The sequence below is a fragment of the Pogona vitticeps genome, chromosome 1 (genome assembly GCF_051106095.1).
Source record: "Pogona vitticeps strain Pit_001003342236 chromosome 1, PviZW2.1, whole genome shotgun sequence".
Classification (NCBI taxonomy): Eukaryota; Metazoa; Chordata; class Lepidosauria; order Squamata; family Agamidae; genus Pogona; species Pogona vitticeps.
In genome coordinates, this window is record NC_135783.1 from 223642343 (window position 1) to 223670221 (window position 27879).

At 39.7% G+C, this 27879-nt stretch overlaps 1 long non-coding RNA gene across 1 annotated transcript; it reads right to left on the reverse strand.

Annotated features, from left to right (window-relative positions):
- Positions 1–915: 915 nt before the first annotated feature.
- On the reverse strand, positions 916–27119 carry LOC144583377 (uncharacterized). The gene is made up of 2 exons (XR_013537119.1): positions 21323–27119; positions 916–19828 (listed from the first exon to the last, which is right to left on the reverse strand). It is a non-coding gene; the product is annotated as an uncharacterized LOC144583377 (long non-coding RNA).
- Positions 27120–27879: the final 760 nt, after the last annotated feature.

A 27879-nucleotide genomic window follows, 5' to 3' on the forward strand; every position in this document is an offset into this window, starting at 1 on the left:
TGGATCATGCAAACCTTTCAGTTAGCTTTTAGGATCAGTTTCAATCTGGTTTTCCATCATTGGGTTGGCACTGAAAATGCCTGGATTATGCTGATAAATTACTTGTACTGAGGGAAGGACAGGATCAGTGTGACCCTGCTAATTCTTCGGGACCTCTGAATGGCTTTTGACATGATCAGTTATGATGTCATTTTCCCAGGGCACAATCATTGAGTGGGAAGATGGTTATCCACTGTACTCGTGCCCTGGAGCCTAAGGTCCTGGCCTAGGCAGCAAGCCCATTATCATGCTTGAGAAGAGGAGGTCAGTCCTGGATCCAATGTTTTTAATGTCCTCCATATTTAAAAGTCAAGTGTAAAATTGAAAGAATGAAAGATCTGGAGCATCTGAGAAAGGAGACAGTTCAGAAAAAGCAAACAAAACTGTGTGGTCCTTACACAATACAGAGATAAAGGCAGGTGATACTGTTATTGGATCACTAAAAAACTGAGCTAGCTTTTGACCTAAAACAGTCTTCAACATGCTATGTATAGTCTTCAAACACCATTGGGTATGCGGTTTCCCTCCCAGCTCCTCAAACAAGGGACTGCCATTTAATTTGCATTTACTAAAAGGCTAGGTATTTTACAATTTTTAGTGGTCCAGCCTACATTTTTGAACCTACCATTAAGAAACAGACTTGGCACCACAATAAATTGATGCATCATATGACCAAGACTGGTTTTGACTGAAAGCTAGTATCACTTGCCTTTACTTTTGTATTAAGAAAGGAGACGTGGAGTGATCAGCACCTTGGACAGAGAACCACTGGGAAAATTTGAACAGGCACTGTTGCTAGCCTTTTGTTTTCCGAAATGGAGAACCACCATTTCACCATTACCCAAAATGCCATTGCTAGGTGTATTCTGGCACCTGCATACCTACCAGTGATTCATTCAGTTTTAGATCTCCACATTGAGACAGAGCTTAACTGCAGGCAGAGATGAAAAACAATTGTGTTAGATTTGACAATTTCAGTTAAAAAAAAAGAGATATTTTCATACCTACAAATACTCACAGGGAGAATAAATACTTCTTGTCTTGAGAATACACTTCTTTGTAAGGCATCTGGGGCTTTTCTGATTTTGTTTTTATTAATGAACTTCACCCAAACACAAAGCAAAATGTAAGCTTTAACAACATAAAATACACCCACACTTACAATGGAAGAAATCCTTACCCAAACCTAGGCACCGTTTACTTCAAAGAGACTTACTGCTGAGTTCATAAGTGCAGAATGCAAGGTAAGCTGCCTCTTGGGAATGAACTCTGTTAAACTGAATGGAGATGACTTTTAAAGTATATCCAAACAGGTTTGCTTTACCTAAAAACCTGAGAAAGCAACAAAGAAATGAAGACAGAGGAAAAAGTTGCTTCAGATTCCTGTGGTCATAAAACATTCAAGTGGATCTCTGTCTCTGTCTCTCCTTTCTCTCCCTAGCTATCCTGTCTTCCTCTCTGTGCCTCCACTCTCTCATTCTGCCACCCTGGCTTCTCTCCTCTGTACTTGATTTCTCATTCTCCATATTCTCTCTCTGTGTGTGTGCAGCTTCTTTCTCTGTCTCTCTTCCCCACCTCTCTTAACTCTCCCCCCATCTCTTCTTCCTTCCTTTCTCTTTACATTACGCCCATCATATCTCTCTGTCACTCTCTCCACCCATAGCTACTCTCTTTCTTTCTGTTTATTTTTTCAAAGATACTTATGCCTTTGGTAAAGCTGAAGTCCCTGTCTACCAACTTTCCCAAAAGGAATCCCCACTCACCTCAATAAAACTCTGTTTCCTCAAGTACTGCCAAGACGTTTGAGCAATGGCTATGGACTAATTCAATGTACATGTGCAGCCAAACTTTGTAAAAATTGTCCTATGTAAAGCATCTTTAAATTCCACTATCTTCTCAACAACAGGGCAGATCAAGTCCATATTTTAAAAAAGCTTGTAGCAGGAATCATTTCCTTCTCAGGACACAGTAGTAGGCATTTGAATAATAGCTACTGAACTGCTACAAGATTACAAAAATGATAGCAAAATGTGTTAGTGAGGGTAGGTGAGTAGGAATTTTCTTTTTGAAAATGAAAAATTAGATCTTTAAAATTTGTTTGTGTGTTTGTATTTTATACTACCTCATAAGTGAACTATTCTGGGTGGTATATAGGGGACAAATAACACAATATCAAACCAAAATGACAAGCAGTAAATATAAACCAGCATTAAGCCATGATGGTGCAGCATATCAAAAAAGCAGCAGTGCAAGGGGGAATAAGTTCAAGTGAGGCTGCTTTTGAAGCCCTTTTGAAGGAGAAGTGTCTTCAGCACTGTCTTAAAACTGGGACAGGAGGGAACCAGGTGTAGCTCATCAGTATTTGTCCAGCCTTTTCCAAATCTGGTATGACCATACCATTTACAATCATTTTGCCCAGTATAGTCCCAATTTACAAACCTGTTCAAACGGTAAACCATAAGTGACACACATTCATTTGAAGAAGTGTTCTTGGATACACAAAGCCCCAAAAATAAAAACCAAGTTTTACAGATGCTACATGATTTCTTCTTTCTGTTTTGCTGCAGCAGACTAACACAGCTAATGTCTAGTTTGCCTTTTGTTCAAAAATTATAATGTTTTGTTTGGACTGCCCCCTCTGATTGGAAATAGCTTGCAGAATATTGCTTTGACTGCTCTTAGAATGTCAGGTGTTCACTCCTGTGTACTGCTCATCTATGTATCTGCCTCTATAACTAACTTAATATGTTCCTGGTTCTTTTGTATTTGTAAGTCATCTGTTCAAGTCTGGGGATTAATGTGATGAATGAACACATACTGTTCATAACAATATGTCCTCATTTCAAAAAACCACACCTTTAACGGTGGGACATCACAGTACTGTTCACTGTATATCACCTCATGTTGAAACAAGGAGAACATTGCTCCACAGCTTAGATGCTCACTGAGAGAGCTCAATTTGTATTGATGAGCTCATTTTTCAGAAGCAGCCAGCATTCGATGACAAATTTATGTTTTTAGACATACTGAATATACGGACTTCCTAACTGATATTAATAATTATTATTTTAGCTTTGAAGAAAGGAATGATACGAGTAATTCACTTTCAGATTTAAGGTGCATGCCTTTATCCTTGTGTTAATAACACCAAGCATGATTAGATTCATATACAAAGTTGAATTTAGATATAAATGATGGAATGAATTTGATAAAACAGACAAGACTTCATAAAAGAGCAAGTGAGAGTTTTTCCCACTTCACTGTACTTGGGAATCCAACATTGCATTTAAATGACACACACAGTAGAACATGAAATTAAACCGAAACTGACGATAAAGATGCTTGTTAAGCCATGGACTTTTGCATAACTCATAACATTTCAGAAGAAAAGCCCTTGATGCCAGGCCTTTATTGTGGAACTTGTTAATCAAATACTTTCAGCAAAGCTTAGAAAGGCATATGTTTTCAAAAGGACACCTGTTATGCTCCCAGAGTCTTGCACATGATATATAAACCACTGACCTATACAGGACTGAGGGAAAGTGATTAAAGATTTAAATTTATATTTCTCAACATATAGCATGTTTGTCATTATGTATCATCAAGTTGGAACCAATTGTGATATATTTAAGGAGTGGTTTTACCAGTCCGACACCCCCAGTAAATTTCCACGGCTGAGTGAGGATTTAAACCCATGCCTCCCAAGTCCTAGTCCATCACTCTATCCACTCACCACATGGAGTAACTTTGTAGCATGTTGCTGTTGTTATGTGCCATCAGTTTGCTTCCAAAATATGGCAACCCTATGAATGAGTGATCTCCAAAATGTCCTGTCCTCAACTGCCCTGCTCAGCTCTTGTAAACTCAAGCCTGAGGGCTCCTTTAGGGAGTCAATCCATCTTGTGTTTGTCTTCCTGGCAGTCCAAGGTATCTGTAAAGCTCTCCTCCAGCACTACATTTCAATCAAATCAATTCTGTTACTGTCCAACTTTCACATGCATGCATTCGGACTGGAAATACAATAGTGTGGAACATCTTGGTCTTGGTGTCCAGTGACACATCCTTACACTTGATGATCTTTTCTAATCCCTTCATTGCTGATCTTCCAAATCTCAGTCTTGTGGAGGAAAGCAGTTTATTTTAGAGTCAGTCAGGAGATGTAGGCTAGAAAAAGTCTGTCTTGAGAGCCTGTAGTGTGTGTATCAGAAAGTTAAAGAATCTGTGAAGAAGTGATTTTTATGTAAATATATATTAAAATTTCACTGCCGTTCTGGCCTTCATCATTCACACTTCAGAAGCTATCTTTCTGTTCATACCAGTTACCAATATTCCTGACCTGGTTTTAGCCTGCATTCTTGAGCTCACCTTTAACAAACAGACCTGGCATCTGCCAAGGCTATTTCTGCACTACCCACAAAAGTTACGTTACCTGTAGGAGCAAAGTATTTAACTAAACATTTTCATAAACATTTTCATTGAACAAATGAATATAAACAGACACGGGTTGGGGCAAAGAAACCCTGGCTGAGGCCAAATAGACCATTGGTGGTGGTTGTCCTTTGTGGCTAGTGGCACTAAGGAGTGGTGACCAGGTTTAAGGTGTTACAAGGTGCTAAGGAGGTGCCTGTGGCCACCTGAGGGATACGCGACCCATTAGAATGAAAATTAGCAGAAAAGTAATTGCCTCCTTGGTAAGCAAGTTTATCACAATAATCCTGATGTTCTCTTAATTCACCCAACTAGCAGAAAGCTGCTGAATGGTAAATCAGCACTTGTTTAAGACCCACTGATTAAGTCCACCTACTCTAGTTAGCAGTGCCAATCGAACAGAGCCCTTAAATAGGCTTGAATGTGTGACTCTAAAAATGTTTAAATCCCATTATCTCCAGTCAGTATCATTAATAACAATGTTGTTGTAGTCCAGCAACATCTGGAAGGGCACAGGTTTCCCTCCATTGTTTTAAAGTACCTTAGGCAGGAATAGATCTTATAGGTAGATGTAAAAGAGATGAGAGTACATTAGTGTTCATGAGATGTTAGAAATCCGATTTCAGAAGAATACCGGTCGCAAAATAAAACAAACTAATTTGCAGATTTCAAGAAAAACTCTTGCTGTGGCATCCAAAGCCTTTCATGCTTTTCCTCTTTTATTGGCTGGTTTTCCATAACATCTGTTCAATTTAAGACATTTAGATATTCTCATTCTTTATTTCTTGATGTACTTCCTTGCATCGGTTTCAGACGGAGTTGACTGCCACTTCAACCTCATTTGGCTTAGAAGTTGAGTATTTCAATCTCCGTAACATAACTCAGTGTAATTGTTGTTATTTCTTTTTTGATAAGATATGAAGGTGTTCCTTCTATCTCAATAGCTTAACTTAAAGTAACAATATTTTATTTATTTTTGGAGAAGACACGATGGGGCTCCTTGTGACAGTATCATCTCGTGAGGAAAACTGAAGAGTTAAGATTCGTCTCACATTCTCTTCGCTTTCTTCTGCAATCACAATGTACGCACTATCAGTGAACGAAGGATCTTTGTATTATTCCAAGTTTCCCTTATTGTCAGTCATTCTGACAAAGAGCAGGACAACCTGACACAATGATGAATCGCTTCAGACCCTGAGTCTTCACATGGCTGTCAAATGATTTTAGGAGGCTGTGGCACCTGAAAAAAAAAATCACTGGTCTAAAGTCTTGTTTTGCTTTAGAATATTGTTCAAGTCTGTTATTAAGTCAGGGACCTTTTTATCACTTAGTGTATAGACAATAATAGAAATTCCTCAGAGGCTGATGCTGATTCATTTTACATTTAGTGAAATGACATCAGCAGGAATAAAATCACACACTGGCATCAGAATTTAATGAATGTCAGCTACAGACAATGGAAAAACCTCACTATCTAAACTTGATTATTTTGGGCTTGGTAAGAAATTACATTTCTCTGAATGCTTTAAAGTTCCGGAGGTCTTGAAATAATGGATTTCTTTACCAGTACGCTGGCTTGACAGCCTGTTCTATATTGTCTGTGAGTACTGGAACTCCACTCGATTCAAGGAATGTACAGGAGCTTCACAATCAGCATTTGTCAGGTGACACAACTAGACCAAAGAAACATCATGGTGTCCTATAAAGGCCCAGGTTCTAGCCAGTTCCTCACTTTAAATAATTTGGTGCAGAGAAAACCAAGTTTTTCCTCAAACTGGCCCTTCCAGCTTACATACAATGTGTTTGGTCTGCATGCAGGCCATAAATCCCAAAGAGACTCAGTTTTGTCAGTAATTTGGAACCCCACATTTAACTGGAGTTTCAAACAAACATAATGGACATTAGTTGGTGGGGGATGGTGCTTCTGTTGCTCTGAGGACCAGTTTCAGTCACCTGGGCTCTGCCATACAACTGGATTCCCTGCTGCTGCCAGTGTATGCTACTGTTGTGAAGAAATCTTACCAATTACTAGTTTTTGGCAAGAAATGCTATCTCAGGTCATCCAGACAGCCTGTTTAAAGTTTGTTAACTTCTGCAAAAGTCCTCAACTCCATCCCGAGAGAAGCCAAGGCTGTTGGGAATGACATTACATCCTAGAAATAGCTTCTAAACATCACTAGTGCCAACCCTGCCTCACTTGGGCTGGCACTGCTGCCTTTTTCATCTCCTCTTTCTTCAGGAGAAGTGACATGGTTTGTGTTGGACTGAGTTCTTGGGAGACCCAAGTTCAAGCCCCAACTGAGTCATGAAATTCCCTGGGTGACCTTGACTCAGGCAGTCTGACCTGCCTCATAGGTTTGTTGTGAAAATGACAGTGAGAAATGAATTGCTCTGGGCAACATCTTGAGCTCACTTGAAAAAAGGTGGGATATAAAGGTAAATAACATAGAAATAAAAATACATAAATAAAGCATCTACCATTCCCATTTACATCTGTGCAGTGAAAATTCCCTCGGTGGTAACCTGCCCCTGTACTGTCATAAATGGTTGCACATTTATGCATATAGATATGCACATACAAATATAAACACAATTCATCCACTTCTCTAGCATGAAGTATCTACTGTACACAATATAAACAGAATCTCTCTCTCAGACTCTCTCTCTCTGTGTATGTTAACTAGAGATAAGGGTATTTGTATACGAATACGAATGCCCCATCTCTAATCTTAATTCTACAAACAAACTGAAAAAGATAGTTTCCTAATTTTCATGTTCTGGATATTCTCTCAAATATTTGGGAATGTATTTTGTGTCTTTTTTTTAAATTTAATTTGCCTTCTATGACTATTTTTATGTATATAGATACCCCAATACACTCCTATATACACAGATTTGTACATGTGTGTAAAATACATACACAATATAGACAGACACATAGATGAGCAGGTATGTAGACAGACAGATAGACAGATACCCAGACCCACACAGAGAGAGTTATAGAAACTTTACAAAATTACAAGAGCACCTTCTTTTTTAGCCTTTTGTATTTTTATGTGATAAAAAATGACACATTAGTAATAATATTATCATTCCCTGAAGGAAAACTAGGAAACAGAAAGAATGCCTGATCGCCACCTGTTAAATTGTAGCCATGCTTGTTTAACGGCATTTATGTAGATTTACTTTTTCCACACTACTGTGTCTTCAGTCTCTTTTCTCCATAAAAATGTTGTGCTCCCCAGAATTGTTATTCGCAAAGGCAGTCTTCTGAGTTATTTCTCTTCCTGCACAGTATTCATGATAGCAATTTGATACCTTCGCAGTCTCAAGGTTATCAAGTGATTGAGAACCCTACTCTCTACTTCAAGGTGTAGCATATAAAACTCAGTTGCCATCCATTATAGCACTATAATAGTTTTTCTTAATGCTTTTTTTTTTTTCATGAAGTGCTGATTTAAAAAGGTAAGCTAACTTCAGAAACAGCTTATCAGCTGTGGGCTTGGTAGGCTCTGCTTAACAGTAAAGCATAACATCTTGGTTTGTTATCTCTGGTGGTACTACTGAACAAAATACATTTTAATCTGTTTCATATCTCTTTGTAAATGAAAGGACAAAGTAAAGACAATACTATATCTATAATGAAAAAATAATGCCCTGTGTAGAACATGGAAAAGTTACTTTTATGGTCTTTAGCACCTAGAATTCCCCAGCTACCATGCCTAGTGGTGAGTTTTTCAAGCTCTGGCCTCGCATACTAAGGTGTTGTTTGTTGTTTGTTATATCAGTTTCCAATAGAAGTGTATAATTATGTTTCTATACTGGGGTTTTGTTGGATTTGTGCCTGGTTGTGAGTGTACAATGATAGCAGAGTCTCTCTGGGCTTAAGAGAGGCCTAGGCCACTTCTGTGTTTTGAGGTTCAGGGTACATTAAAAAATATGAAGAAATGGCCAAAGAATATTGCAGAAATGATGGTATATTTTAAATTTAAGGCTCTCCATGAATATGAGGCCCTGGCTAAATGGTCCTCCTGGTCCCCAACTGGCAAAAGCCAAGAGCAGGGGGTTGGACTTGATGGCCTTATAGGTCCCTTCCAACTCAATTATTCCATGATTCTATGAATGCAAGTCCTGGCTTACAGGGGAGGGATGGCTCTTGTTCTTCTGGCTCACATGCTGCCTTGAATATTTTACAAAGAGGCAAAAAGTAAATGCTGATTAAGAATTGTATCACTTCCCCACATCACCATTTTTTTTCCTGGTGGGGGTTATGGTGGGTTTTCCATCTGACTCACAGGGAAGAATGAGGAAAGGCCAGCTTCAAACAGTGACAAGGTGCAACATATAGGCCTTGCCATATCAAAAAGACCCCTTTGCATTTTTGGCCCATTACTTGCAAACCCAGTCAATTTGCAGTGTGGAGAAACAGGGCAAAGGTTGATAGAAGTAGACAGGACTTTAAAAAAAAGATACGCCTGTGGCTTGAACTGTCTGAAAGTTGGAAGGATCTTTTCTCCTGCCTGTGCAACACTTGCTGAGGGTTTTGCTAGTTGGGGTTATAAAGGCCTTTCCTTTGACTCATTCTAGGCAAGTACATAGAGGGCTTTACTTACCCTTTTGCTCAGTAGAAAAGATGGCAATGCCACCACCCCACCTTCCTTTAACAGAGATGAAGGAAAGCTCTCGATACCAAAGTGAAGGAAAGATTTCTGTTGAGGGATATCCCTTTCCTCTCCTCAGAAGTGGGCTCAGTGAGCAGGGGAAAAGAACCAAAAAACATGCTCCACAGGCTTGTGTCCTCTTATTTGTGGGCAGAACAAATCAGGCAAATTCAAATCTGGATTTTACGCACGATTTAGTACATATTAAACAGCAACAAAAATTTACAACATAGTCTAAAAGAAATGTTGGTTGAAAAGGCAGAATCATAGCACAGGACTTCTTGTGAAGGCAACACTTGTTTTTTTATTTATAATATGTTTACCCCGCCTTTCTCCTTGAAAAGGACCCAAGGCGGCTTACAACAATGAAAGACAATATTTCAAGTTGAAAGCAATGAGTATACAATGGTGGCCAACGTAGTTAAAATATGATATTTTAAAACTGCAAACAATGAATAAGGAGGCATCCTACATCATTAACAGGCAATATTAAGGCAAACATCAATAAGTATACAAAATGTCACTCTGAGAAATGGAACACACAAAAATGGAAAACACAAGTACTACTAAAAATCCAGTCAAAGCAATAATGCATAACAATCTAGCTAAAAATCACACACAGGTAGCTGGTTACTGAGGGAAGGCTGGGCTTTAGAGAAACGTCTTTGCCTCCTTGTGGAAGGATAGCAAAGATGGGGCCAGTCTAATCTCTTGTGGGAGGGAGTTCCAAAGTCTGGGAGCAGGAACTGAGAAGGCTGTATTCTATGTCCAGATGCACTTGTGAAGGTGGCGAGACCAAAAGGAAGGCCTTAATTAAGACTTAATTAAGAAGGCACATAGAAATGTTACTGAGTGACAAACACAACAATTGGATCAACATACAGTGGAACCTCTACTTAAGAACGATCCAACTTAAGAACAGCTCCGTTCCTAAATTTTGCTTCTACTTGAGAACGGAACTCCAAGATAAGAAAAAAAAAAACTTTCCTGCCCTTTGTTTAACCTTAGGTCATATTAGGTAAAAAAATATCTCCCCCTAGTGGTAGAATATGGATTAACCAGCTTTGCATTGGTTCCTATGGGAACTAATGCTTCAACGTACGAGCATGCCTCTACATAAGAACAAAAACCGGCCAAAACGGATTAATCGGTTTTCAGTGCATTCCTATGGGAAATTTTGGTTCTACTTAAGAATGTTTCAACTGAAGAACACCATTCCAATACGGATTAAGTTCTTAAGTAGAGGTTCCACTGTACATCTTCCGTACATCTAACAACTAATCCCTCACCAAGTCACAACCACCTGACTTTCCTGTCTTTATCAACTACCGTCCCAGCCAAGACCCGAGATCTCAAGTCTCTGGTTTTTCACATCTCACAGCCACATGAAAAAAAGAGGAATAGGAATTTTCCTGCCAGTATTTCAGTGATTCCTAAATAAGCTTGATTGGCTGATATCTGTGAGGTGGCGGTGGCAGCATTGCTGGCATCACTGATTATGTTCCTGCTGATATTAACTATTTGCTGGCTTTTTAGAATCCCGTAGCACAAGGAAAAAGTACCTTTTTTTTGGTCACAAAATGGCATGGATAAATTTGATGGCATAGAAGACAGTGTACAACACTGGGCAGGATACATATCTATCAAAGACAGTGTGGGCTTTGGAGGCAGGGAGAAGATGTTAATTAAATATATATCCTGAAGTATCCTTGTCAGGATGAAGCGGAGACTCCTCACACCTGTTCCTTCAATTTCAAATGGCTAGGAAGCAAAGGGACAGGGCCTTTATGTTGTGCATGGCTGACTCACTGAACATAGTGCTTATGTCTTAGGGCCTGTACAGGGTGAGCCTGTTGGGTCCTTCTCCATTCTTAAAGGTAAGGGCTGTGAAGGGTCAAGGTTAGAGGAATCATTTGCTCTGAGGTCAAAACCAGTGGAGTTTGCTTGTAAAAGGTGGAGGTGGAAGGTATATTATTCCCTTCTGGAGATTCTGCGGACTTCTTGAGATTGGTTAGTTTCAGCCCTACTTCCTCCACAAAACTTAATTAGGCCCCTCACTCCAATTCAGATACTTATCCATTAACAATCTGTGGTGTTCTGTGCTGTCAAGTCAGAACTAACTTGTAGTAACCCTAATAGGGCTTTCAAGGTAAGCAACATATTTAAGGATTGGTTTTACCAGTTTCACACACAGACGCACCGTGAGTTTCCATGGCCAAGTTGTCATTCAAATCCTCCACCCACTCCATCACACTAGGCATAATAATGTACTCCCACACTGGCAATGATGAATAGATGAAATCCAAGTTCTGCCCAGCAAAGCAAACTGGGAAAGCCTGCACCGATTTTCGTGCCAGCCTAGTTAACCTAATAAAGGTAATCACCACAGTCTGGCTTTTGGAATTTGTCTTGTGATTACCCGGCTTTTGCTCCCCTTCAGTAAGGCTAGAATAAGACCTCCTAGCAAAAGACTGCCCAAATGGCCAGTAAGGAAAAACACCTGCCTCTCATGCAGCTGATCCAAATGAAGTTGATGCCAAGACTTTGCGAAGTTGGATGAGGCAGCTGTCGAAACTGGAGAATGAAGCTCAGAAGGGAGGCTCATCATCTCTGAAGTTCTCTTCAGGACTCCCAGCCACCTCCTGGATTCTGCTTCAGAGGCCATTTGGGTTGTCTCTGATTGGTGAATAGCACTGCTTGACTGGGTTTACGTGGTGGCATCTGCTAAAGTAACAGATGTCTGTGCCACTAAGGTGCTATGTTCTCACTTTTTATAGAAGGGGAAATGGCTTCTGAAAGAGTTTTTATTGTCTTTATGCAAATATACTGTTCTGATCCTTCAAGGAGGCTCATTATATCCCAAATCTTAAACAATCATAAATACATATGCAGCTTCATAAATTGCTTTGCTGTTTTGGATATCAGGGAAGTTCCTTATGCACTGTCAATTGTGCGTGAAATTAGGTCTTACTTTAATTACCAATATAAAGGTACTTACAGTTATTCAATGAGGGCCCATTCATTTTCTAAATAAAGAGTGCATAATAGCACTGCAGCTACATGATTTCTAGCTTGAACTTCATTTTCGACTTATTACAAAACATTAATGGCAAGAAGTAGCCGACACGTATTCTTGGAAAAAAAACACTATTTTGTTTGCTGTGCAGCTGAAACTCATAATCCAGGAAAACTTAAAATTCATTGCATTTTCTAAAGGTAGGCTGCAGTGCAGTTCATCATTACCACTGCCAATCAAAACTGATTGACTTAAACATTTACCTGCGGCTAGTGAAGCATGGCCTTTCAGCCCCAAATGGTTTTCTAATCTGAGACATTGTAATGTTAATTCCCAAAGAAGTAGTCCATGTTTGCAGACGTGAAGATGAAAAAGGGGAAAAGAAAAAAAAAGAAAAGAAAAATATTATAGCACTTTAAAGAGTAGCAAATTTACTGCAGTATGAGTTTTCATGAATCAACATCCACTTCTTCAGACACAGAGAGTGCAAGTACATGTCCCTTATATTTATTCCCACGTAGGCTTGGTTTTCATAGGAACTCTTAAGAGCTTTTTATATGAAACAGCTCCATAGCATCACAAAGGAACACTTCTACCTCCCAGAATGTTCTGTTATAGATCACCAAACGGCAATTGTCAAAACAAAACAAAACAAAAAACAGGAATTGCAATTGAGAGGGAGATGGCTAAAACTGATTTTATAAACATGTTCCAGTCCATCTCTAGAGCCTATATCATGATCAAGACTGCTTCGCACGTTGTACATATTAATAATCAAGATTTTGGTAATATCTTACAGGTAGACAATAGTTGCCTCCCTTGACAGACTCTGATCAATTTTCGCCATTCCTATGGCAGCCATCTACCAGGCATACAACTTATCACCCTGGCTAGGATCTGCTAAGTTAATTGTTTGATACCAGTGTTACTGTTATTTTTCTACTATCATAACCTCACCTGGATATGATTCCATGATGGGAATAAATGTAGCAGACATGTACACCGTATCTGAGAAAAGAGATTTGATGCACAAATAAATGCTCAGTGTATCAAATCTGTTAGTTTTTAAAGTGCTGTAATATGTTGTCTTCTTCTCCTTGCATTTTTGTTGTTGTCTTTTCTTGCCAACATATTGATACAAACCAACAGAGCTACTCCCCTGGAAAATCTAGTACTGTTTATCATTTCTATGCACCAGGCCACCAAAAAAAAAAAAAGAAAAAAAAAAAAGAAAGAAAGAATCTCAGCCATGATACGCAGCAGCTTAGACAATGACCAATTCCTAAGCTAGAACATTCAAACGCATCCAATGAATCAGGTTTTCAATAATGAAGCCCTTGTCTTTATTGCAACATGGAAAAAACCGATTAGGTAGCACGGGGGATTGTGTCAGATAAATAATAAGATAAATAAAAAATTGTTTTCTCTGTAAGAAAAGCAAGAAAGACTGGGGTAATTATTTCCTGCATGAGATAATGATAAAAATTACAATGGAGCAGAATATGTACAATAATTTTGAACTCTCTGGATCCACAGGGACCATAATCGTCATTGGCAGATTGTATGCTGAGCCTTTTCACAAGGAGGGCAGAAGGCAGCATATTTGTATGAGCCAATAAAAAAAAAATCTCTGTGTATACAATATGAAATGTCAAAATCCAGTGAAACTATAATCATATAACAGCTGAAAAGAGATTTTTCTTGATTAGGATCTATATTATTTAGAATGTGAGTTTTCCTCAGTTCGCTTGAGAGATCTCACCTCCCGTGTAAGGGCATGTCCACACTGGCAGAATGGCTTGCTATTCAGATAGCTTTTGGTGCTGTTTCATTTACGGCAGGGATATGTGTTTTGACTGGAGCAATCCATCCTGCCCCTTCATAGAGCTGTCCCTCCTCCTTTTTGGCACGGTGGTAAGACTACAATTTTTGGGAAGGGCACAATTCAGAATGCTCCTAATTAGCCCATTCTGCAGCCCATGTGGATGGTTAGTCTGCACTAAAATAGAGTTGTGGGTGGTGTTATCTGAGGTGACAAGCTTGTGAAATATTTGGTGGGTGGTGGCCTTGAAAGGGATGACGGAGAATATTGGTCCATTTCCCAGTGTTTTGAAACATGGATATAGAAGCACAATATCCCATATTTATAGATCAGAGATTTTTTGAATACACCAGAAAGCCAACAAAGTGGTGCTCCCATAAAATTCCCTCTTTCAGCATGCAGAAGCCAAGCATGGCTTGGGGATGATACACTTTACCAATGACTGAAATTCAGTGGGGCGGGGGAGGGGGAAGAGTTGAGACTGACAGGAGTGTGACCCCATTGGTATAAGGGGGGGGGGAGTTAAATTGTAAACCATGCTTGAGATTTTTTAAGGAAACATTTCCTCCATTTATGTACCTATTGGCCAGATCTTGTGAGATTTTTCAGAGGCAACCAGAAGCAGTGTTAGAGTAAACCATCCAATATTCTGAAAAGTGACTCACAGGCGTAGGACCTTCTCTACAATAGTTGGTGCAGATGTACTAGGGATGTAAATCTGTACTTGTTTCATCCTTGCAATTCAGAATGAGGAACTGCTACCTTGTGTTCATCACTGGGAAAGGCAAAGAATGTTCAGGTGTTCTTGGTTTTGTAGCTGCAGGAACTATGTTTTGTTCAAATCAGTCCATTTTTAGGAGGAGAAGGGGAATCACACAATTTGTGCAACACTGCAAATTTGCAAAAACGGCATATTTTCTTAAATTGTACAATTTTGTAGATTTAGGATGACTGCTGCTTTCTTTCATGGATTTTAAGAATGTGAAGCACTGAATGGGTTGCTTGTTTATTTCTTAACAACCACTTCTGTGCTTATTCTCTCTGTGTGTACATGCATGCACAATGGACAAACACACTCTTTATTCCTCAAAGGGTGACTAGCTTTGCACAGATATACTTTGCACAAATTACAGGGATCTTCCTGGGTGAAAAGGTCCTTTTCTTGCTCTCAGCTACAACTAAGGAATATTGTGGGGCTTTCAAAATCCCCAGCAAGCTGTCCTGCTAAATTGAGACAACTTAAACGGAGGAGAGTGAAGAATTAATAAGGAGCTGTGACAGGATCTTCCCCACTTCCTCTTGGGGATATCATGTCTTCCCTGTAAAGATGAAATGCCCTATTTAGGTTGGTTAACTGCTCCTAAATATAGAAAAGCTTTTTTCTCTGGCAGGGTTTGACATTGTCTCTTCCAATTTATTTACAATAAAATGCCAATGAATTTCAGATACTGCCCTTTTAACAATGCTAAAGTGGAATCTATTTTGCATTTTCTTTTCTATCAAGGGGCTAAGAAAGACCTAATAGAGCAGTGTATTGGTTTTACCGAATTCTATACTAAAACACTATTATAGAATTCGGTAAAACCAATACATTGCTCTATTAGGTCTTTCTTAGACTGTAAATAAAGACTGATAGTAATTATTATAGTCCAGTGCATCCCAAGGTAGTTGGTTAGAAGTTACAAAAGTTTATAAATAAATATTTGCTTTCATATTTATTAGAAGCAACACAAATTTAGTTACTTTTTTAATGCAGTATGAAACATATTCTCTCCTTGTTCATCTCTTCATTGAGATCCAAGGTGGCTGAGTTACCAGCCCTAGATATATGCAAACATCTGGCATATACACCCAGACACATTCATGCATACAGACGTACCTCCCATATTGTTTTCTCTGTCTATAAATACAAGTTTAGCTGCTGGAATAAGTAAAGCATGTATACAAAGAAAGGAAGCAAAGCAAAAGCAACCAGGCTTTTACGTTGATTGAATGTCAACTTGCAAGAGAAGTTCACACTGGGGAGACAATGGAATATAAAGATTTAAACGGGATCATTTAGCAATGATTTGTGCCACACTACTTTATCAAAACAATGAATGATACAACTTCTAGTATCTGGTAGTAGGCCCAAGATCTTTGTCTTCACCTAAGAGAAATGCTGGTTGCCTGAAATGGCAGTGAATCATTACATGCTGGACAAGGTGCCCGAACTATGAAGGGAATACTAAGGAGGCCTTTAAAGAAATTCATAACCACTACTCATGGCCCTCCACGTTTCAACTAAAGCATGTCCCATTTGCTTTGCAAAAACTGTGAGTAGGAAGCCACCACAACAGATTGTGGGCCACCTTCCCTCTGCCCCTCTGTAATTTAGGAACCACTTTGAACCATTGTTCTGATTCAATATTGTAAAATTTTAGAAGGATTACTCAATGCCAGCTAGTTATTTGATATGCAGAGTTAGCACAAGACATTTTGCTGCTTGAGCTACGGCAGCTAATGGCGCCCTTCCCACAAATACAAATCCTGCCATGTTATCTTGGCACAAGAGGCAGAAGTGCCTCTCTCCACCCCCTGATAATAAAAATGCTATAATAAAACAGCTAACTGACAATCTGAATTTTCTGCCCTTCCATGACACCCAAAATCTATTGCTGGGCATGACTATTTCACACCGCCAGCCTAGCAGGTTCTGTTGTCAAAGGGTAGCTTTTTTAGCTACATGCCAATATATAAAAGCAAAGCCTCTTTTTTGGGTCCATAAAGGAGTTATTTATGACCCTTTTCTTTAAAATCTATGATACTGCCTTATACCAAACCACTCAATTGGTCCATCTAGCCTAGGCCATAATTATCTACTCAGCCTGTTAGTAGCTCTGATGCAGTGCTATGTGTCAGACCTGTTACATGACATCCTTGAACCGGAGATGTGGAGGATAAGGCCTCAGGGATCTTCTCTGCACAAAGTATGTGCTTCCCCAGGAGCTATGGCCCTTGTTTCTTCCCATCCCGAAGAACTGCCTGTACGTACCTTAGTCCCCCTGCCTGCTACAGCACAAACGTAGCAGGCTTCAAAGATAAGTGAAGTGTCCAAACCCTTGTGAAAATGACAAAGAAGAAAGGAAGAAAGCAATGTCTCCTCTGATTTTCCCTCAAAGGGATCCAAGCATGTAAACAGTTTGCTGTGGGGCACATTGTTCACTCACAGGTTGCAAAGATTTCAAAGAAGTATGCCTTACAGAAAGAACTAGCATCTGGCAGCCACACAGTTTAGCTCCAGGTAGCATAATCAACTCAAAAATCTGTTCCTTCTCATTTGCATGATTAATTGACATCTTGTTAACTGCTCTTCGGGGACAACAGAAATCACTGTATTACAAAACAAACACATTCTGATGAAACGGATAGATTCTTCTTGAAAACTGTGCATACACCTAGGGAGGCCATTTTGGGACTCAGAAGGAAAAAGTAGTCCCTATGGGGAGTTAATGAAAAGGAAATAGTTTGTGTCACAGACACAGGAAAAGAAGGCACACTGTAGCCCAGAAGTGCACAGAACAATTTCCTTACTCTGGCCAGTGTGTAACTCCTGACTGGTATTCTGTGACTACTCCAGAAGGGCTCCTAGAAAACTTTGATATGACTGCTGAATAGTTCATTGTCATTGGACCTGGACATAGTGTGTTGTGGTAGCTGTAGTCCTTTGTGGAGAGCAGAAGATAGCACTGGAGAAAAAATGATTGACATCTTGGTCACTGGCCCATTGTCAAGGCCAGCTCTGGACTTTTGCTGCCTAAAGCAGAGCCTTAAGTAGTCCTTCATCCTGTGTTCTTCAGAGTCTAAATGGACCATCCAGACACCAATTTTATGCCTTTTGTTAGTCGCCCCTGCTTTCCAGTGCTGGAAGCAGCCTGCTCCAACTTACTGCACGGCACCATACTACATGGTGGGATTCATGCTGCAAAGACATGGCCTTCAAAGGGTTTGTGCCATTGCAAGAGAGCAGCGCTGAACAGTGTTCTTTACTATATGTTCTTTAATGTTCTTTATGTTCTGCATTCTCACAGGGGTAATAGATGCCACTTCGGTAAGGACAAAGCCAACAAGTGAAGAGGCAGAAGCCCACAGCAGGCAAGCCAACTCCTCCCTCTCCCATCTCTGTGTCACCTCCTTTCCCTGCCCTTCTACTGTTCTTTTCAACCTATCAGAACACTGGGAAAAAGACAGACTACTCTTGCAAAGGTCTGAACAACCACAGGACTACATGATACAAGGCCTTTGGATGCAGATTGTCCACCCCTCAATAGAGCATTTGGCTGTCCCCTCCCCATGCCTTGGCTAAAAGCAGCTTCCTTAGCTGTCTTAATAAATAAGAAAACAAAACAGAATGTGCATCTGGACAGGTCACACAAGAGAGAGCCCTGAACTAATACCTCCACATTTTCCAGTGAAGTAAGCAGCTTCCTTTCTTGGACCCATATGGGGACAGAAGGGTTAAATAGATTGTAGGTGTATCGTTCATGCTATTTTAGCATTGGCGTGTCCAGGCCATAAAAAGGGCAAGAATATCTCTTGTATAGCCTCAGGGAAATTAGCTGATCTCTTGCTAACTCTTACTTCTCCACTGGTGAGATGGAGATAGTACTATTCCCTAAGTCCCAGAACTATTGCTTGCAAGGGAGGAAACAGGAAAGGTTCTGGTGAGTAGAGATATTGCTGTAATGATAGATGTATATCCGTCCCAGCAAAGAAATCAGCTTGAATACAAAGGACACACTTTGCTCCCAAATGCAGCCTAACAGTATGAAAGATTCCTGCAATTTATTATCTTTATGTTACCCTCAGCAGAAGTGATATTGCTGGGTCTTCCTCCCCTTCCCTCTCCCATGTCTTGTTGCAAACTGGCAGCTGTAACAGAAACGCTGGGCTAAAATGGTATTTCATTCCATGCATCGGAGACTACAGTAATTTGCTCTGTCTCCTGCTCCCACAGTAGTGCTGCAGCAGGACAGGTGACTTCTAAGAAGACATGATGGAGGTGGAAAAAACAAAAGACCACATACATAATTCCCCCCTCCCCACCCTTCTTTATTTAGGATGGTCCCCTCCAGCAAAATACAAAAATAGTTTTCAGCAGATGACAGTTTTGTTGCTTTCTGATCTCAAGATGGCACTTCAGAGTTCACTTTGCCAGCATCCTTGAGGCACCCTGCTTCAGTAGTCAGAGATCACACAGAGGACAAGATTCATTGAACAGGCCAAATTGAAAGAAAACAAAAGCTACGCACATAATCCCTGCTTTATTTCTCTGGAAGGAAATAGAAAGAGTGCAAATCCCTTTCTTTCTACGTGGAAGTCAAAAGGACAGCACTGCTGAGCAATGGGAAGGAGCGCTGGAGATGAGGAAGTATATCTTCCCTTCTGCCTGCCTGGCAAGCAATGAAGAGATTTCTCTCATGGGGCAAAGCCTACAAGGTAAAGTCCTGAGCACAAGAGACGTGAACGAGTACGTTATCATATGGAAAGCATAGGCTGGCATTCTAACATAGTCCTGTACATTTTCATTAATGTAGAAAGACCCATAAGCACCAAATCACAATACTAAGTGAAATTACTAATGTGGATTATTCTTACAACCTACAGGGGACTCATAACCATGACATGATAAGGTGAAATTAAAGAAAACCCTATTTTTTTTGTCTTAGATCACATGTTCAACATAGCCATAGGCTGCAATACTATACACACACACACACATCTACCTACCCACCCACCTACCCATCTGGCTTCTACCTTGTCCTCCTCTAGGCAGGGATCCTGGAAGTCTTGGGCTCTAGGCAGCTTCATAGATACATTTACCTGGGAGCAAAGCCAACAGAATGTGATTGAACTTGCTTCTGAGTAGGCATAATTGCACTGCAAGATAATACCATATCTCTTTCAGTGAATATCTCTGATTTTGAATAAAATCTCTTAAATTGTAACAGATGGAAGAGGCAGTAAGATTAATTGGCCATAATGGGGCTTTTGAATAAACCTTTATGATGTACCTGTTGTTGTTGTTACATCCTTTCAAGTCACCTCTGATTTATGGCAATCCTATCAATGAGCAAAGTCCAAAATGCCCTGATCTCAATAGCCCTCCTCATATCATGGAAACCCAAGCCTGTGATTTGTTTAGGGAGTCAATCTATTTCATATTTGGTCTTCCTCTTTTCCTGCTATCTTCATGTTTTCCGAGCATTATTGCCTTTTTCAGAAAATCTTGCCTTCTGATTATATGCCCAAAGTAGGACAGTCTCAGCGTCAATATTTTTCACCCAAAGATCATCTAGGTTTGATTTGCTCTAGGACTCACTTGTTTGTCTTTCTAGCAGTCCAGGGGATCCATAAAGATCCACTCAAGGTCTTTATTTTAACTGAACATTTTTTTTCTTTCAGGTTTCTGTATTGCCCGGCTTTTAAACCCATACATAGTGATCGGGAATACAAGAGTGTGGATGATCTTGATCTTGGTCTCCAGTGACACCTTATACCTGATGTTCTTTTTTAATTCCTTCATTGCTACCCTTCCAAATCTCAGTTATTTGATTTATTGGCTGCAGGCTCCAATTGGTCATTCATTGAACCAAGCTATACAAAATCTTTACAATTCAGTTTCTTCACTGTCAATATCAAAGTTGTATAGTTCTTCAGTACTTATGGTTTTTGTCTTCTTAATGTTCGGGTACTGTCTTGCTTTGGCACTTTCTTATTTCACTTTCACTAGAAGTCATTTTAAGTCATTGCTGCTTTCTGCTAGTAAAATGGTATTATCTGCACATATTCAATTATTGGTGTTTATCCCACCAATGTTCATTTCTCCTTCATCTGAATCTAATGCAGTTTTCCATATGATACGTTCTGTGTACAGACTGAACAGATACAGTAAGAGGGTAAAATCTGCCCCGTCTGTTACATTTAATAACCAAATAACTGTCATATAAAGCATCTGAACCTGACCAAATCTTCTTCTTCCATTCTGTCTGGGTAAATCTGAGAGCTGCAGTCCAAAACAGAACATTTCTGAGTTCTGAACCTAACATTTCTGACTCCCATTTTTATAAAGCTTTTTCATCAGATTTTACTGATCATTCCTTTCTGTGATCTACTCAGTGAGACTGGTAAATGTTGCTACTTTGTCAACAGGAAAACTCATTTTCTATTATGTAGAAGACATTCTTGGGCCACCAATGGGAGGAGGAGGCTCAGCTGGCATAACCCAAAAGTAAATCAATGTGTTATAACCAGTACACAAATCAATCAAATCCTTTCTGTCCCTCCCTTTAAGATTCCAAGGTATCCCAGAGTTACCTTTTATACTGGGGAACCCTTTGGGAGCCTGAATGTGGTGCATTTTGAGGAAGTCTGCAATCTTCAAAAATTGCTGCCAGATCACCATCAGCAGTCCTGATCCCAGCACTGGAGATCCAGGGGCAATGTTTGGCAATTAAAGGCTCTTCCTCCTGTCCCACAGCTCCCAAGACTTCACAAGAGCACAAGGGAATCCTAGGGAGCCTCAATACCTGAGAAAAAAAAAAGGGGGGGGAGAAATTAATCATTTATTTCCAGTGCCTGGATCTGGTTTACACTGATGTAATTACATCAACAGAATTTTGCCTACAGTTTACCACGTCATGGAAATGGAAAGTGAAACAGGATACATTTATTTATTTATTTATTTATTTATTTATTTATTTGTTTGTTTGTTTGTTTGTTTGTTTGTTTGTTTATTTATTTATTTATTTATTTATTTATTTATTTATTTATTTATTTATTTATTTATTTATTTAACTTATATGCCACCCACACTACCCAAAGGTCTCTGGGCGGCTTACAACATTTAAAATACAATAAAAAGGCAAAATAAAAGGGCAAAATAATTAAAATGCAATTAAAAATATCTACTCTAAAAATTGCCATGAGACCCATAGCTGATATTATTTCAACTAAAAGCCTTTTGGAACAGAAAGGTTTTGACCTGGCACCGAAATGTCATCAGCATCAGCGCCAGACAAATCTCAGTCAGGAGGGCATTCCATAGTCTTGGGGCAGCTGCCGAAAAGGCCCTTTCTCTACAAGCCATCCCTCTTACCTCCTTGAGGGATGGCTCTTTCAAAAGGGCCCCCTGGTTAGATCTTAACTGCCGGGTAGGTTCATATGGAAGAAGGCAGTCCTTCAGGTATCCAGGGCCCAAGCCATTTAGGTGATAAATGTATAATTCCACAGCAGACTCTTCTCCTAAGTTCCTGAGGGGTGTTTGTTTCTTTTGAGAGGTATTGTTCCAATGGCTGTCTCACTTTGTGGGAACGGTTGAGGTCCTGATCAAACAACATTTCTTTCTGAGCTGGAGGATAGGAAATGAAACACAAAGCTATCTCACTCCAGTCCCTCACAGCCCTTAGATCTTCCCTGCCAAATTTGTTTGGGCTCTTTTCCTCTCTGTTTTCTCTGAGCTGAGTCTGGTGATAGAAAGTCAATGGCTGAGGGGCTCTAGGGAAGAAAAACATTGTTATAAGTTTATGTGCAAACATTCAGAATGTAAGCATAACTCCCAAAATGATGCCCTAACCAACACACAGGCCTTATGAGTGGTTGTTGGCGATTTCCGTGACACTGTAGATGTTGCTTGTATCAACACAGCCTACACACAGTTAACTATGTAATTTGCTCTTTCCAACTAGCATAGGTTTACAAATTAGCATGCGATACTGGTTATTTATTCCTCCCACTACTCTTGTGTCTGTGAGCCTAAGCCTTAGTCATGCCACTGTTGGGACTTCCTGGAATCCTTGTTGTCTTTTAAGGCAGCAGGAACAAGGCAGAGACTGCCAAGCTTGGCGAAACTTCTGACACTCTCCAGGGAAGGCGGAAGGAAGTGACTTTGATGGATCAGAGTCACACTTGAAACAGAGCCAGGGAAGATTAGCATGTTTCAGGAAGAGAGATTTGACATACCTGATTTTGGGAGTTGTGGGGGGGGGGGAATTGCTTCAATGAGATAATTTTTCTAATTAACCTTGATAACGTATCTGAAATACACAGGCTTATCTGCATATCAATAGAAATACACTTTCCAGAGGGATGTTCTAAACCTTTGCTGAGAATGCCAAGAATATTGAATATTAACACCTTGCACACCAGTTAGTACATAACTGGAGGAAAGAATACATACTTATGTGGGTCCAGTCATTAAGGTTGTCTGAGTGAGTAGTCATTGGTATTGGTAGCCAGTTTTCATGTCAACACTGTTCTCCAAAACTGGGCATGGGGCTGCTCTTGCTCTCTTGGGAGCATTGTCATGGCCTACAGTGAGAAAGTACCATACAGCTGCCAGATCCTAGCCATTTGATGAGAAAGTGTTGCATTTGGTAAAATTCATTCATTCATTCATTCATTCATTCATTCATTCATTCATTCATTCATTCATTCATTCATTAGTGCAATGCACTATTCTGGATGGTTTACAGCAGGTTAAAGGCATTATAATAATAATGGATTAAATAAAAACAGATAAACCAAGAGAATTCTAAGAGGTGTATATTATAAAAATGGTAAGAAAAGACAAGTGCCTCCCCCCCTCCCCAGTTTGAAAACAGTTATGTCTCCCATTTAAAGATTTTTAGAGTAAGTCTTAGAGTCAGATTATATTCTAAAGGATGTGTACAACTTCCTCCTCACACAGTACTATTGCTCCAGGGCAGGCACATGTTCACATATGCACGCAGTGTGGACTGAAACATTTGACATGCAAATGAAGCCAAGCTCTCTCTTCAACTGACAAATTACAAATTGCCAAAAAATAAAGTGAGGCAAGCTCGCACTAGAATAAACAGACAGCCCTTTCCTTAGAAAGGAGCATTGCTTCTAATAATTGATCTAATTTGACCCTACATTAACATAAAAACAATTCCTGGCAATATAAAAACAGGAGTGGAAATTCCTCACTGTGATCTTTTCTAAAACATTTAGTTTTCTTTTTTGGCAACAGATGCTAAGAAGTGTCATTCTCCCAACCTTGGATCCTAAACCTTGGACAGATCAGGACAAATTTGCTCTAATCATGGGCGGAGGTGGATTTGCAAGATTATTTTCAGTGCAAAAATGTCTGGGGCAAGGATATTAATGAGCCAGACTGACGGTTCATGAGCCCAATGTCTTATCTACCACGGGAACTATTTTCAGATAAGAGCCTTGCCTAGTATTCTATTTTCACCAGAAACAAATGAAGCAGGAGAATGTGTTTCCACATTAGGATCCTTCCCCCTATGGCCAAGCTTTAATTCTCAAAACTGCTGCCACAACAGAGTGATGCAACTGTGAGTCTATCAGGCCAGACCATAATATTCAGGTTGTAGAGCAATCCTTGCATTTGTTACATCCATTGCCTTGCAAAAGGATTTCTCTCATGGCTGACTGTTGACTTGTATTCTATTCCTTTGTTCTGATCACAACTCATTGTAGTGTGCATACAAATTGTTAACACTGTTTGGGGGGAAAGGCTAGAAGACTAGCACAAAACTAGAACAAGAAAGATCAATACTTACGTCCAGGGTTTCCTACAAAAACACCCACCCACACAAGCTAACTGAAATTTCTCTCAGTAGTGCAGGAAATTAACGTGCAAAATCTCCGCAATCGGAGTTTATCATTTCAGTATCTTGCACTCACTGGAAGACACTCACCTCGGAATTTTTCCTTTTTACTAACATTTCTAAACGTTTACCTTTCTTATTCAAGACAGCTTGATTGACCCATGAGGATACCATGGCTGTAGTTCAAAACAGATATAACTGAAGAAACATTTTCTTACAAAAGAAAGGTAGCAGAAACATGTGTGAAATTAGAGTCAGTCTGTCTCCCCAGAATAAGTCACTCCCTCCCCTTCATTGCTCACATGTAGCACTGAAATGTAAGCAGGTTTCCAATATCCCACAAGAAAGATTCGTATTGACTTCAATAATGGTTGGATCAGTCACATATCGACTCATTTCAATTACTCTTCCTTTGAAAAAGATATCACGCAATTATGCCTGCGAAATGCAATCTGGCCTTGAAATATTGTTTGCAAGGAGATAATTAAATAAAAGATGTTTCATGTCAGACCCTGGTTAAAATAATCAAATGAATTATGTAGAACCCTTGGTGATTCTGAATGTCGATATCTGATGGATGATGAGCATTTTTTTCCTGAAAACAAGAACAATGCAATACCTAATTTCAAAGAGTCTGCCAAAACTCCTAGCATGGGGATCCATGGACAATGTTGTTATCTTTAAGATCCGTCTGTTAGTACTGTCTTTGATCTTGGCATCGCCTTGCTGCTGTCTCATATGTGCACATGTAACATTTCATAAATTACAGTATTCCATATAGTGAATCAAAGTCAAACTCTGAGCCATGCTATCCACACAAGGCAATGTCGGATGTTAAGACTGGCATCCAGAAGAGAAAGAAAATTAAACTAGACATATGCAGAAAAGCTCAAAGTGGATTAATGTACATGACTATGAACATTGCATATTTTCAAATTACATTTGTAGAACACTTTGCCCCCCAAGGCGCAAGGAAGCGTATATAATTTGACTCCATTTGAACTGAACAACAACTCTGTGAGGCAAGGTGGCACGCCCAGGAGATCAAGTAGTAGGGTGCATGTTTGAGAGGGGATTTGAACCTGAGTCTCTCTAGTGCAGACGGTCACTTTGACCATTGTATATAACATTTCCCTTCTTCCATTCTCTCCCCCTTACAGTAAAAAGACAAACATATACAAACAGAAGGACATGAGAAAGGGTCTAGCAGATCAGAAGGACATGAGAAAGGGTCTAGCAGGACCTTGTTTCTTTCCACATTTTGCATGCACGGATGTGGTTGCTCCAGAGATTTTCTCTCCTCCTCACTTTGGTCTGCCAAAGATGAGAAGCCTCCTTTATATCTTTATCTTTTTACCTTAGAGATTCCTGAGTCCCTTACTTTATAGGTAAGTGGGACAGACATTGGAAAAGAAACACATATCAATCACATCACCCATGGTACACAGGCACAGATGTAAAGCACGTCACCTTCAGAGAGAAGGCTACAGTCAGCTACCTGCTGCTTTTTCCTGTGAGACATACAGTATGTCTTTGGAAGAAGGGAAGAGGAGTAGAGAACACTGAGAGTTAAGAAAAAAATTCCATGCATTATGCTACAAGGAAAGGTAGAAATTAGATTTGGGGCTAGAGGTTTCAATGGAGAGATGAAATGAAAACACTAATAACAAATAGAGCACAGATGAAACATATCTCTTGTTTAACTTGTCTTTTTGAATCACAATTATAATATATCCATTGGTATAATTTCCTAGAATCAAATGTGGAATGGAGGCCTAAGGAGAAGGTGGGCTTTACTGTAAATCCAAATTGCATTTGTTAGCTATAAATCATGTTAACTGGTCTTTTCCCTGTTTCCTCTGAAGTTAAGAAAACAGGAAAGGTCATCAGGCTTTTTGCCATGGAAGTGTACAGAAGACTACAACTTTAAGATTTGTTTATGATAGAAAAAAATGCAAAGATGCCTACAATACCTCTTACAATGAATAAAGAAAACGATGAAAAAACAGGGTTAACAAACATTAAAAGCACATCCCAGAAGATGATCCTTCTGATAGGATTTAACCTGGGATTTAGGGAGCTTAATCAACAAAAGCAGCTTATTCCAGCAATGTGGCAAACATGTACGGAAAAGACAGTGCTGGAGAAAAGCACATTACAAAACAATTTATTCTGGACAAAATTCAGATTGTTCAATACTCACACCGTAGCGACCATCTGTGTAAACTTTAAGGACATAAACATGAATCACTTCTTAGGACAAAGATCAAACTTGGGGTTGAGTTGTCAGGGAGATTTGAATAACAGAACACAACTCAAATATCATTTTTCAAAGGTATATGTCAATCTCAGTGTCATATTCTTTCTCTATTATATTCTTACAAACATAGATGCTAGCCAAAGGACTATAAAAACCTGGCTATACAAGCTAGGAGCTGTTCTTAGTCCTGCTCTGCTCATCTGCATTCATAAACTCAAGAGTTCATGAAAGAATGCTACTATAGTCTCTGTAGGGCATTTACCTCTTTTTTTGAGGATTCCTTTCTGGTCTGGATACAGTTTTGAGTGAATGTTCCTGATATTCAGCAACAGAAACACACTGGGATTTCTGTCAGAGTAGTGACTATATGGCTGCTTAGCAAACTCCCTGCCTGAGTCAACAGAAGTGACAGAACTGGTCTCCAGTAGTTGATTACAGTACTTGCCAGGGCTATTGCTAAGGCAGCTTGTCATCTGTGCTGAGGCTGCTTTGTCTGCTGTTGCTTAGAAATTCAGGGCCACCATGGCAACTGGTGGGGTGGTCCCAATGTGTCATCAGCTAATACACAGGGATGATCATATTTTTAGTGTGGTGTTTTCAATAGAGCAAGAAGATCAGAGTCTGGATGTTGAGAGTGTTTCATTGACTCCGACATGGGGATCAAAGAGCATCCTCCTGCAGTTTAGGCCAGGTATGGCTCATGGGCCACATGAAGCCCCCTGTGACCTGAAGATAGAAAACTGGATGCTGAAGCTGCTTCCAGAGTTGCCTATCCCAGTGTAAATGTAAAGCTCCCTTTGTGGAGATAAAGAACACTACTGAGATGGGTTGCCAACCCTTTAAGCCTGATAAAATCTGATAACTCAAGGAAAATTTCTAGTTAATACAGTTAGCGTACTATTGATGCTAACTATATTATCATACTTTATGGATATGGAAATCATTCAGATTATTCAGCTTCTTAACACAGTAGCTCCTCAGTGCCCTTCCTTCCTATTCAAAGCTTACTGAGCAGC